This window comes from Hypanus sabinus, chromosome 5 (assembly GCF_030144855.1).
Source record: "Hypanus sabinus isolate sHypSab1 chromosome 5, sHypSab1.hap1, whole genome shotgun sequence".
In the NCBI taxonomy this organism is placed as follows: Eukaryota; Metazoa; Chordata; class Chondrichthyes; order Myliobatiformes; family Dasyatidae; genus Hypanus; species Hypanus sabinus.
The window spans coordinates 73875064-73889186 of record NC_082710.1 but is presented as its reverse complement, the minus strand read 5'-3'; positions in this window follow the sequence as shown (position 1 = coordinate 73889186).

The window sequence follows — 14123 nt, the reverse complement described above, 5'->3', positions numbered from 1 at the left end:
TCTGTCCTGTTGGGTTTTGTTGCGTTTGACAGAGTAATGACTTGTGGCGATAAGGAATGGGGTTGTCCTCTGTGTCCTGCTGAGTTTTGATGGGGTGTGAGAGAGTAATGACATGTGGAGCGTAGCAATGTGATTGTCCTGTTGGGTTTTGATGAGTGTGAGAGTGTAATGACATGTGGAGACTATGAACATGGTTGTCCTGGTGGGTTTTGATGGGGTGTGAGAGAGTAATGATATGTGGAGAGTAGGATTGGAGTTCTCCTCCGTGTCCTGCTGGGTTTTGATGGGTGTGAGAGAGTAATGATATGTGGAGAGGAGGAATGCAGTTGTCCTTGTGGGTTTGGATGGGGTGTAAGAGAGTAATGACATGTGGAGAGTAGGAATGGGGTAGTCCTGGAGGGTTTTGATGTGTGTGAGAGAGTAATGACATGTGCAGATTAGGAATGGGGTTGTCCTCTGTATCCTGGTGGGTTTTGATGGGTGTGAGAGAGTAGTGACATGTGGAGAGTAGGTATGGGGTTGTCCTGGTGGGTTTTGATGTGGTGTGAGAGAGTAATGACATGCGGAAAGTAGGAATGGGGTAGTTCTGGTGGGTTTTGATGGGTGTTAGAGTGTAATGACATGTAGAGAGCAGGAATGGAGTTGACTTCTGTGTCCTTGTAGGTTTTGATGGGTGTAGTGTGAATAATGACATGTGGAGAGTAGGAATGGAGATGTCCTCAGTGTCCTGGTGCATTTTGATGGGTGTGAGAAAGTAATGACATGTGGAGAGTAGGAATGGGTTGTCCTGTGGGTGTTCATGGGTGTGAGAGAGTAATGACATGTGGAGAGGAGGAATGCAGTTGTCCTGGTGGGTTTTGATGGGTGTGAGAGAGTAATGATATGCGGAGAGTAGGAATGGGGTTGTCCTGTGTGTCCTGGTGGGTTTTGATGGGTGTGAGAGAGTAGTGATATGTGGAGAGTAGGTATCGGGTTGTCCTGGTGGATTTTGATTGGGTTTGAGAGAGTTAATGACATGTGGAGATTAGGAATGGGTTTCGCCTGGTTGGTTTTGATGGTGTGTGAGCGAATAATGATATGTGGAGAGTAGGAATGGGGTTGTCCTGATGGATTTTGATAGGGTGTGAGAGAGTAATGACATGCGGACAGTAGGAATGGGGTTGTCCTGCTTGGTATCGATGGGGTGTGAGAGAGTAATGACATGTGGACAGTAGGAATGGGGTTGTCCTCTCTGTCCTGTTGGGTTTTGTTGCATTTGACAGAGTAATGACATGTGGAGAGTGGGAATGGGGTTGTCCTCTGTGTCCTGCTGAGTTTTGACGGGGTGTGAGAGAGTAATGATATGTGGAGAGTTGCAATGTGATTGTCCTGGTGGGTTTTGATGGGTGTGAGAGAGTAATGACATGTGTAGAGTAGGAATGGTGTTGTCCTGGCGGGTTTTGATGGGTGTCAGAGTGTAATGACATGTGGAGACTATGAATGTGGTTGTCCTGGTGGGTTTTGATGGGGTGTGAGAGAGTAATGATATGTGGGAGAGTAGGAATGGGGTTCTCCTCTCTTTCCTGGTGGGTTTTGATGCGTGTGAGAGATAATGACATGTGGAGAGTAGGAATGGTGTTGTCCTCTGTGTCCTGCTGAGATTTGATGGGGTGTGAGAGTGTAATGACATGTGGAGAGTTGCAATGTGATAGTCCTGGTGGGTTTTGATGGGGTGTGAGAGAGTAATGACATGTGGAGAGTAGGAATGGGGTAGTCCTGGTGGGTTTTGAAGGGGGTTGAGAGAGTAATGACATGTGCAGATTAGGAATGGGGTTGTCCTCTGTATCGTGGTGGGCTTTGATGGGTGTGAGAGAGTAGTGACATGTGGAGAGTAGGTATGGGGTTGTCCTGCTTGGTATTGATGGGGTGTGAGAGAGTAATGACATGTGGACAGTAGGAATGGGGTTGCCCTCTCTGTCCTGTTGGGTTTTGTTGCGTTTGACAGAGTAATGACTTGTGGCAATAAGGAATGGGGTTGTCCTCTGTGTCCTGCTGAGTTTTGATGGGGTGTGAGAGAGTAATGACATGTGGAGCGTAGCAATGTGATTGTCCTGTTGGGTTTTGATGGGTGTGAGAGTGTAATGACAAGTGGAGACTATGAATATGGTTGTCCTGGTGGGTTTTGATGGGGTGTGAGAGAGTAATGATATGTGGAGAGTAGGAATGGAGTTCTCCTCCGTGTCCTGCTGGGTTTTGATGGGTGTGAGAGAGTAATGATATGTCGATAGGAGGAATGCAGTTGTCCTTGTGGGTTTGGATGGGGTGTAAGAGAGTAATGACATGTGGAGAGTAGGAATGGTGTTGTACTCTTGGATTTTGATGGGGTTTGAGAGAGTTAATGACATGTGGAGAGTAGGAATGGGGTTCTCCTGGCGGATTTTGATGGGGTTTGAGAGAGTTAATGACATGTGGAGATAAGGAATGGGGTTGTCCTCTGTGTCCTGCTGAGTTTTGATGGGTGTGAGAGTGTAATGACATGTGGAGAGTAGGAATGGAGTCGTCCTCCGTGTCCTGCTGGGTTTTGATTGGTGTGAGAGTGTAATGACATATGGAGAGAAGGAATGGGTTGTTCTGTGTGTGTTCATGGTTGTGAGAGAGTAATGATATGCGGAGAGTAGGAATGGGGTTGTCCTCTGTGTCCTGGTGGGTTTTGATGGGTGTGAGCGAATAATGACATGTGGAGAGTAGGAATGGGGTTGTCCTGATGGATTTTGATAGGGTGTGAGAGAGTAATGACATGCGGAGAGGAGGATTAGGGTTCTCCTGGTGGGTTTTGATGGGGTGTGAGAGTGTAATGACATGTGGAGACTATGAATATGGTTGTCCTGGTGGGTTTTGATGGGGTGTGAGAGAGTAATGATATGTGGAGAGTAGGAATGGAGTTTTCCTCCGTGTCCTGCTGGGTTTTGATGGGTGTGAGAGAGTAATGATATGTCGATAGGAGGAATGCAGTTGTCCTTGTGGGTTTGGATGGGGTGTAAGAGAGTAATGTCGTGTGGAGAGTAGGAATGGGGTAGTCCTGGAGGGTTTTGATGGGTGTGAGAGAGTAATGACATGTGCAGATTAGGAATGGGGTTGTCCTCTGTATCCTGGTGGGTTTTGATGGGTGTGAGAGAGTAGTGACATGTGGAGAGCAGGTATGGGGTTGTCCTGGTGGGTTTTGATGTGGTGTGAGAGAGTAATGACATGTGGAAAGTAGGAATGGGGTAGTTCTGGTGGGTTTTGATGGGTGTGAGAGTGTAATGACATGTAGAGAGCAGGAATGGAGTTGACTTCTGTGTCCTTGTAGGTTTTGATGGGTGTAGTGTGAATAATGAAAAGTGGAGAGTAGGAATGGAGATGTCCTCAGTGTCCTGGTGCATTTTGATGGGTGTGAGAAAGTAATGACATGTGGAGAGTAGGAATGGGTTGTCCTGTGGGTGTTCATGGGTGTGAGAGAGTAATGACATGTGGAGAGGAGGAATGCAGTTGTCCTGGTGGATTTTGAATGGTGTGAGAGAGTAATGATATGCGGAGAGTAGGAATGGGGTTGTCCTCTGTGTCCTGGTGGGTTTTGATGGGTGTGAGAGAGTAGTGACAGGAGGAGAGTAGGTATCGGGTTGTCCTGGTGGATTTTGATTGGGTTTGAGAGAGTTAATGACATGTGGAGATTAGGAATGGGTTTCGCCTGGTTGGTTTTGATGGTGTGTGAGCGAATAATGACATGTGGAGAGTAGGAATGGGGTTGTCCTGATGGATTTTGATAGGGTGTGAGAGAGTAATGACATGCGGAGAGGAGGATTAGGGTTCTCCTGGTGGGTTTTGATGGGGTGTGAGAGAGTAATGACATGTGGACATTAGGAATGGGGTTGTCCTGGCGGGTTTTGATGGGTGTGAGAGAGTAATGATATGCGGAGAGTTGGAATGGGGTTGTCCTGCTTGGTATCGATGGGGTGTGAGAGAGTAATGACATGTGGACAGTAGGAATGGGGTTGTCCTCTCTGTCCTGTTGGGTTTTGTTGCATTTGACAGAGTAATGACATGTGGAGATAAGGAATGGGGTTGTCCTCTGTGTCCTGCTGAGTTTTGACGGGGTGTGAGAGAGTAATGATATGTGGAGAGTCGCAATGTGATTGTCCTGGTGGGTCTTGATGGGTGTGAGAGAGTAATGACATGTGTAGAGTAGGAATGGTGTTGTCCTGGTGGGTTTTGATGGGTGTCAGAGTGTAATGACATGTGGAGACTATGAATGTGGTTGTCCTGGTGGGTTTTGATGGGGTGTGAGAGAGTAATGATATGTGGGAGAGTAGGAATGGGGTTGTCCTCTGTGTTCTGGTGGGATTTGATGGGGTGTGAGAGAGTAATGACATGTGGAGGGTAGGAATGGGGTAGTCCTGGTGTGTTTTGATGCGTGTGAGAGATAATGACAGGTGAAGAGTAGGAATGGGGTTGTCCTCTGTGCACTGCTGAGTTTTGATGGGGTGTGAGAGTGTAATGATATGTGGAGAGTAGCAATGTAATTGTCCTGGTGGGTTTTGATGGGGTGTGTGAGAGTAATGACATGTGGAGAGTAGGAATGGGGTAGTCCTGGTGGGTTTTGATGGGTGTGAGAGAGTAATGACATGTGCAGATTAGGAATGGGGTTGTCCTCTGTGTTCTGGTGGGATTTGATGGGGTGTGAGAGAGTAATGACATGTGGAGAGTAGGAATGGGGTAGTCCTGGTGGGTTTTGATGGGTGTGAGAGAGTAATGACATGTGCAGATTAGGAATGGGGTTGTCCTCTGTATCCTGGTGGGTTTTGATGGGTGTGAGGGAGTAGTGACATGTGGAGAGTAGGTATGGGGTTGTCCTGGTGGGTTTTGATGTGGTGTGAGAGAGTAATGACATGTGGAAAGTAGGAATGGGGTAGTTCTGGTGGGTTTTGATGGGTGTGACAGTGTAATGACATGTAGAGAGCAGGAATGGAGTTGCCTTCTGTGTCCTTGTAGGTTTTGATGGGTGTAGTGTGAATAATGACATGTGGAGAGTAGGAATGGAGATGTCCTCAGTGTCCTGGTGCGTTTTGATGGGTGTGAGAAAGTAATGACATGTGGAGAGTAGGAATGGGTTGTCCTGTGGGTGTTCATGGGTGTGAGAGAGTAATGACATGTGGAGAGGAGGAATGCAGTTGTCCTTGTGGGTTTTGATGGGGTGTAAGAGAGTAATGACATGTGGAGAGTAGGAATGGTGTTGTCCTGGTGGATTTTGATGGGGTTTGAGAGAGTTAATGACATGTGGAGAGTAGGAATGGGTTTGGCCTGGTTGGTTCTGATGGAGTGTGAGCAAATAATGATATGTGGAGAGTAGCAATGGGGTTGTCCTGATGGATTTTGATAGGGTGTGACAGAGTAATGACATGTGGACATTAGGAATGGGGTTGTCCTGGTGGGTTTTGATGGGTGTGAGAGAGTAATGGTATGCGGAGAGTTGGAATGGGGTTGTCCTGCTTGGTATCGATGGGGTGTGAGAGAGTAATGACATGTGGACAGTAGGAATGGGGTTGTCGTCTCTGTCCTGTTGGGTTTTGTTGCGTTTGACAGAGTAATGACATGTGGAGATAAGGAATGGGGTTGTCCTCTGTGTCCTGCTGAGTTTTGATGGTGTGAGAGAGAGTAATGACATGTGGAGAGTAGCAATGTGATTGTCCTTGTGGGTTTTGATGGATGTGAGAGAGTAATGACATGTGTAGAGTAGGAATGGTGTTGTCCTGGCGGGTTTTGATGGGTGTGAGAGTGTAATGACATGTAGAGACTATGAATGTGGTTGTCCTGGTGGGTTTTGATGGGGTGTGAGAGAGTAATGATATGTGGGAGAGTAGGAATGGGGTTGTCCTCTGTGTTCTGGTGGGATTTGATGGGGTGTGAGAGAGTAATGACATGTGTAGAGTAGGAATGGGGTAGTCCTGGTGGGTTTTGATGGGTGTGAGAGAGTAGTGACATGTTGAGAGTAGGTATGGGGTTGTCCTGGTGGGTTTTGATGTGGTGTGAGAGAGTAATGACATGTGGAGAGTAGGAATGGGGTAGTCCTGGTGGGTTTTGATGGGTGTGAGAGTGTAATGACATGTGGAGAGTAGGAATGGAGTTGTCCTCCATGTCCTGATGGATTTTGAAGGGTGTGAGAGAGTAATGACATGTGGAGAGGAGGAATGCAGTTGTCCTTGTGGGTTTTGATGGGGTGTAAGAGAGTAATGACATGTGGAGAGTAGGAATGGTGTTGTCCTGGTGGATTTTGATGGGGTTTGAGAGAGTTAATGACATGTGGAGAGTAGGAATGGGTTTGGCCTGGTTGGTTCTGATGGAATGTGAGCAAATAATGATATGTGGAGAGTAGCAATGGGGTTGTCCTGATGGATTTTGATAGGGTGTGAGAGAGTAATGACATGTGGAGAGGAGGATTAGAGTTCTCCTGGTGGGTTTTGATGGGGTGTGAGAGAGTAATGACATGTGGACAGTAGGAATGGGGTTGTCCTCTCTGTCCTGTTGGGTTTTGTTGCGTTTGACAGGGTAATGACATGTGGAGATAAGGAATGGGGTTGTCCTCTGTGTCCTGCTGAGTTTTGATGGTGTGTGAGAGAGTAATGACATGTGGAGAGTAGCAATGTGATTGTCCTTGTGGGTTTTGATGGGTGTGAGAGAGTAATGACATGTGTAGAGTAGGAATGGTGTTGTCCTGGCGGGTTTTGATGGGTGTGAGAGTGTAATGACATGTGGAGACTATGAATGTGGTTGTCCTGGTGGGTTTTGATGGGGTGTGAGAGAGTAATGATATGTGGGAGAGTAGGAATGGGGTTGTCCTCTGTGTTCTGGTGGGATTTGATGGGGTGTGAGAGAGTAGTGACATGTGGAGAGTAGGTATGGGGTTGTCCTGGTGGGTTTTGATGTGGTGTGAGAAAGTAATGACATGTGGAGAGTAGGAATGGCGTGGTCCTGGTGGGTTTTGATGGGTGTGAGAGTGTAATGACATGTGGAGAGTAGGAATGGAGTTGTCCTCCGTGTCCTGCTGGGTTTTGATGGGTGTGAGAGTGTAATGACATATGGAGAGAAGGATTGGGTTGTCCTGATGGATTTTGATGTGTGTGATAGAGTAATGACATGCGGAGAGTAGGAATGGTGTTGTCCTGGTGGATTTTAATGGAGTGTGAGTGAATAATGAAATGTGGAGAGTAGGTATGTGGTTGTCCTGCTTGGTATTGATGGGGTGTGAGAGAGTAATGACAGGTGGACAGTAGGAATGGGGTTGTCCTATCTGTCCTGTTGGGTTTTGTTGCGTTTGACAGAGTAATGACATGTGGAGATAAGGAATGGGGTTGTCCTCTGTGTCCTGCTGAGTTTTGATGGTGTGTGAGAGAGTAATGACATGTGGAGAGTAGCAATGTGATTTTCCTTGTGGGTTTTGATGGGTGTGAGAGAGTAATGACATGTGTAGAGTAGGAATTGTGTTGTCCTGGCGGGTTTTGATGGGTGTGAGAGTGTAATGACATGTGGAGACTATGAATGTGGTTGTCCTGGTGGGTTTTGATGGGGTGTGAGAGAGTAATGGTATGTGGGAGAGTAGGAATGGGGTTGTCCTCTGTGTTCTGGTGGGATTTGATGGGGTGTGAGAGAGTAATGACATGTGGAGAGTAGGAATGGGGTAGTCCTGGTGGGTTTTGATGGGTGTGAGAGAGTAGTGACATGTGGAGAGTAGGTATGGGGTTGTCCTGGTGGGTTTTGATGTGGTGTGAGAAAGTAATGACATGTGGAGAGTAGGAATGGCGTGGTCCTGGTGGGTTTTGATGGGTGTGAGAGTGTAATGACATGTGGAGAGTAGGAATGGAGATGTCCTCCGTGTCCTGCTGGGTTTTGATGGGTGTGAGAGTGTAATGACATATGGAGAGAAGGATTGGGTTGTCCTGATGGATTTTGATGGGTGTGAGAGAGTAATGACATGCGGAGAGTAGGAATGGTGTTGTCCTGGTGGATTTTGATGGGGTTTGAGAGAGTTAATAACATGTGGAGAGTAGCAATGGGTTTGGCCTATTTGGTTTTGATGGAGTGTGAGTGAATAATGATATGTGGAGAGTAGGAATAGGGTTGTCCTGATGGATTTTGATAGGGTGTGAGAGACTAATGACATGTGGAGAGGAGGATTAGGGTTCTCCTGGTGGGTTTTGATGGGGTGTGAGAGAGTCATGACATGTGGAGAGTAGGAATGGGTTGTTCTGTGTGTGTTCATGGGTGTGAGGGAGTAATGATATGTGGAGGGGAGGAATAGAGTTGTCCTTTGTGTCCTGGTGGGTTTTGATGGGTGTGTGAGAGTAGTGACATGTGGAGAGTAGGTATGGGGTTGTCCTGGTGGGTTTTGATGTGGTGTGAGAGAGTAATGACATGTGGAGAGTAGGAATGGGGTTGTCCTGATGGATTTTGATAGGGTGTGAGAGAGTAATGACATGTGGAGAGCAGGATTAGAGTTCTCCTGGTGGGTTTTGATGGGGTGTGAGAGAGTAATGACATGTGGACATTAGGAATGGGGTTGTCCTGGTGGGTTTTGATGGGTGTGAGAGAGTAATGGTATGCGGAGAGTTGGAATGGGGTTGTCCTGCTTGGTATCGATGGGGTGTGAGAGAGTAATGACATGTGGACAGTAGGAATGGGGTTGTAGTCTCTGTCCTGTTGGGTTTTGTTGCGTTTGACAGAGTAATGACATGTGGAGATAAGGAATGGGGTTGTCCTCTGTGTCCTGCTGAGTTTTGATGGGGTGTGAGAGTGTAATGACATGTGGAGAGTAGGAATGGAGTTGTCCTCCATGTCCTGATGGATTTTGAAGGGTGTGAGAGAGTAATGACATGTGGAGAGTAGGAATGGTGTTGTCCTGGTGGATTTTGATGGGGTTTGAGAGAGTTAATGACATGTGGAGAGTAGGAATGGGTTTGGCCTGGTTGGTTCTGATGGAATGTGAGGAAATAATGATATGTGGAGAGTAGCAATGGTGTTGTCCTGATGGATTTTGATAGGGTGTGAGAGAGTAATGACATGTGGAGAGGAGGTTTAGAGTTCTCCTGGTGGGTTTTGATGGGGTGTGAGAGAGTAATGACATTTGGACAGTAGGAATGGGGTTGTCCTCTCTGTCCTGTTGGGTTTTGTTGCGTTTGACAGGGTAATGACATGTGGAGATAAGGAATGGGGTTGTCCTTGTGGGTTTTGATGGGTGTGAGAGAGTAATGACATGTGTAGAGTAGGAATGGTGTTGTCCTGGCGGGTTTTGATGGGTGTGAGAGTGTAATGACATGTGGAGACTATGAATGTGGTTGTCCTGGTGGGTTTTGATGGGGTGTGAGAGAGTAATGATATGTGGGAGAGTAGGAATGGGGTTGTCCTCTGTGTTCTGGTGGGATTTGATGGGGTGTGAGAAAGTAATGACATGTGGAGAGTAGGAATGGGGAAGTTCTGGTGGGTTTTGAAGGGTGTGAGAGAGTAGTGACATGTGGAGAGTAGGTATGGGGTTGTCCTGGTGGGTTTTGATGTGGTGTGAGAGAGTAATGACATGTGGAGAGTAGGAATGGGGTTGTCCTCTGTGTTCTGGTGGGATTTGATGGGGTGTGAGAGAGTAATGACATGTGGAGAGTAGGAATGGGGTAGTCCTGGTGGGTTTTGATGGGTGTGAGAGAGTAGTGACATGTGGAGAGTAGGTATGGGGTTGTCCTGGTGGGTTTTGATGTGGTGTGAGAAAGTAATGACATGTGGAGAGTAGGAATGGCGTGGTCCTGGTGGGTTTTGATGGGTGTGAGAGTGTAATGACATGTGGAGAGTAGGAATGGAGATGTCCTCCGTGTCCTGCTGGGTTTTGATGGGTGTGAGAGTGTAATGACATATGGAGAGAAGGATTGGGTTGTCCTGATGGATTTTGATGGGTGTGAGAGAGTAATGACATGCGGAGAGTAGGAATGGTGTTGTCCTGGTGGATTTTGATGGGGTTTGAGAGAGTTAATAACATGTGGAGAGTAGCAATGGGTTTGGCCTATTTGGTTTTGATGGAGTGTGAGTGAATAAAGATATGTGGAGAGTAGGAATAGGGTTGTCCTGATGGATTTTGATAGGGTGTGAGAGACTAATGACATGTGGAGAGGAGGATTAGGGTTCTCCTGGTGGGTTTTGATGGGGTGTGAGAGAGTAATGACATGTGGAGAGTAGGAATGGGTTGTTCTGTGTGTGTTCATGGGTGTGAGGGAGTAATGATATGTGGAGGGGAGGAATAGAGTTGTCCTTTGTGTCCTGGTGGGTTTTGATGGGTGTGTGAGAGTAGTGACATGTGGAGAGTAGGTATGGGGTTGTCCTGGTGGGTTTTGATGTGGTGTGAGAGAGTAATGACATGTGGAGACTAGGAATGGGGTTGTCCTGATGGATTTTGATAGGGTGTGAGAGAGTAATGACATGTGGAGAGCAGGATTAGAGTTCTCCTGGTGGGTTTTGATGGGGTGTGAGAGAGTAATGACATGTGGACATTAGGAATGGGGTTGTCCTGGTGGGTTTTGATGGGTGTGAGAGAGTAATGGTATGCGGAGAGTTGGAATGGGGTTGTCCTGCTTGGTATCGATGGGGTGTGAGAGAGTAATGACATGTGGACAGTAGGAATGGGGTTGTCGTCTCTGTCCTGTTGGGTTTTGTTGCGTTTGACAGAGTAATGACATGTGGAGATAAGGAATGGGGTTGTCCTCTGTGTCCTGCTGAGTTTTGATGGGGTGTGAGAGTGTAATGACATGTGGAGAGTAGGAATGGAGTTGTCCTCCATGTCCTGATGGATTTTGAAGGGTGTGAGAGAGTAATGACATGTGGAGAGTAGGAATGGTGTTGTCCTGGTGGATTTGGATGGGGTTTGAGAGAGTTAATGACATGTGGAGAGTAGGAATGGGTTTGGCCTGGTTGGTTCTGATGGAATGTGAGGAAATAATGATATGTGGAGAGTAGCAATGGTGTTGTCCTGATGGATTTTGATAGGGTGTGAGAGAGTAATGACATGTGGAGAGGAGGTTTAGAGTTCTCCTGGTGGGTTTTGATGGGGTGTGAGAGAGTAATGACATTTGGACAGTAGGAATGGGGTTGTCCTCTCTGTCCTGTTGGGTTTTGTTGCGTTTGACAGGGTAATGACATGTGGAGATAAGGAATGGGGTTGTCCTTGTGGGTTTTGATGGGTGTGAGAGAGTAATGACATGTGTAGAGTAGGAATGGTGTTGTCCTGGCGGGTTTTGATGGGTGTGAGAGTGTAATGACATGTGGAGACTATGAATGTGGTTGTCCTGGTGGGTTTTGATGGGGTGTGAGAGAGTAATGATATGTGGGAGAGTAGGAATGGGGTTGTCCTCTGTGTTCTGGTGGGATTTGATGGGGTGTGAGAGAGTAATGACATGTGGAGAGTAGGAATGGGGAAGTTCTGGTGGGTTTTGAAGGGTGTGAGAGAGTAGTGACATGTGGAGAGTAGGTATGGGGTTGTCCTGGTGGGTTTTGATGTGGTGTGAGAGAGTAATGACATGTGGAGAGTAGGAATGGGGTAGTCCTGGTGGGTTTTGATGGGTGTGAGAGTGTAATGACATGTGGAGAGTAGGAATGGAGTTGTCCTCCATGTCCTGATGGATTTTGAAGGGTGTGAGAGAGTAATGACATGTGGAGAGGAGGAATGCAGTTGTCCTTGTGGGTTTTGATGGGGTGTAAGAGAGTAATGACATGTGGAGAGTAGGAATGGTGTTGTCCTGGTGGATTTTGATGGGGTTTGAGAGAGTTAATGACATGTGGAGAGTAGGAATGGGTTTGGCCTGGTTGGTTCTGATGGAACGTGAGCAAATAATGATATGTGGAGAGTAGCAATGGGGTTGTCCTGATGGATTTTGATAGGGTGTGAGAGAGTAATGACATGTAGAGAGGAGGATTAGAGTTCTCCTGGTGGGTTTTGATGGGGTGTGAGAGAGTAATGACATGTGGACAGTAGGAATGGGGTTGTCCTCTCTGTCCTGTTGGGTTTTGTTGCGTTTGACAGGGTAATGACATGTGGAGATAAGGAATGGGGTTGTCCTCTGTGTCCTGCTGAGTTTTGATGGTGTGTGAGAGAGTAATTACATGTGGAGAGTAGCAATGTGATTGTCCTTGTGGGTTTTGATGGGTGTGAGAGAGTAATGACATGTGTAGAGTAGGAATGGTGTTGTCCTGGCGGGTTTTGATGGGTGTGAGAGTGTAATGACATGTGGAGACTATGAATGTGGTTGTCCTGGTGGGTTTTGATGGGGTGTGAGAGAGTAATGGTATGTGGGAGAGTAGGAATGGGGTTGTCCTCTGTGTTCTGGTGGGATTTGATGGGGTGTGAGAGAGTAATGACATGTGGAGAGTAGGAACGGGGTAGTCCTGGTGGGTTTTGATGGGTGTGAGAGAGTAGTGACATGTGGAGAGTAGGTATGGGGTTGTCCTGGTGGGTTTTGATGTGGTGTGAGAAAGTAATGACATGTGGAGAGTAGGAATGGCGTGGTCCTGGTGGGTTTTGATGGGTGTGAGAGTGTAATGACATGTGGAGAGTAGGAATGGAGATGTCCTCCGTGTCCTGCTGGGTTTTGATGGGTGTGAGAGTGTAATGACATATGGAGAGAAGGATTGGGTTGTCCTGATGGATTTTGATGGGTGTGAGAGAGTAATGACATGCGGAGAGTAGGAATGGTGTTGTCCTGGTGGATTTTGATGGGGTTTGAGAGAGTTAATAACATGTGGAGAGTAGCAATGGGTTTGGCCTATTTGGTTTTGATGGAGTGTGAGTGAATAATGATATGTGGAGAGTAGGAATAGGGTTGTCCTGATGGATTTTGATAGGGTGTGAGAGACTAATGACATGTGGAGAGGAGGATTAGGGTTCTCCTGGTGGGTTTCGATGGGGTGTGAGAGAGTAATGACATGTGGAGAGTAGGAATGGGTTGTTCTGTGTGTGTTCATGGGTGTGAGGGAGTAATGATATGTGGAGGGGAGGAATAGAGTTGTCCTTTGTGTCCTGGTGGGTTTTGATGGGTGTGTGAGAGTAGTGACATGTGGAGAGTAGGTATGGGGTTGTCCTGGTGGGTTTTGATGTGGTGTGAGAGAGTAATGACATGTGGAGAGTAGGAATGGGGTAGTCCTGGTGGGTTTTGATGGGTGTGAGAGTGTAATGACATGTGGAGAGTAGGAATGGAGTTGTCCTCCATGTCCTGATGGATTTTGAAGGGTGTGAGAGAGTAATGACATGTGGAGAGGAGGAATGCAGTTGTCCTTGTGGGTTTTGATGGGGTGTAAGAGAGTAATGACATGTGGAGAGTAGGAATGGTGTTGTCCTGGTGGATTTTGATGGGGTTTGAGAGAGTTAATGACATGTGGAGAGTAGGAATGGGTTTGGCCTGGTTGGTTCTGATGGAACGTGAGCAAATAATGATATGTGGAGAGTAGCAATGGGGTTGTCCTGATGGATTTTGATAGGGTGTGAGAGAGTAATGACATGTAGAGAGGAGGATTAGAGTTCTCCTGGTGGGTTTTGATGGGGTGTGAGAGAGTAATGACATGTGGACAGTAGGAATGGGGTTGTCCTCTCTGTCCTGTTGGGTTTTGTTGCGTTTGACAGGGTAATGACATGTGGAGATAAGGAATGGGGTTGTCCTCTGTGTCCTGCTGAGTTTTGATGGTGTGTGAGAGAGTAATTACATGTGGAGAGTAGCAATGTGATTGTCCTTGTGGGTTTTGATGGGTGTGAGAGAGTAATGACATGTGTAGAGTAGGAATGGTGTTGTCCTGGCGGGTTTTGATGGGTGTGAGAGTGTAATGACATGTGGAGACTATGAATGTGGTTGTCCTGGTGGGTTTTGATGGGGTGTGAGAGAGTAATGGTATGTGGGAGAGTAGGAATGGGGTTGTCCTCTGTGTTCTGGTGGGATTTGATGGGGTGTGAGAGAGTAATGACATGTGGAGAGTAGGAACGGGGTAGTCCTGGTGGGTTTTGATGGGTGTGAGAGAGTAGTGACATGTGGAGAGTAGGTATGGGGTTGTCCTGGTGGGTTTTGATGTGGTGTGAGAAAGTAATGACATGTGGA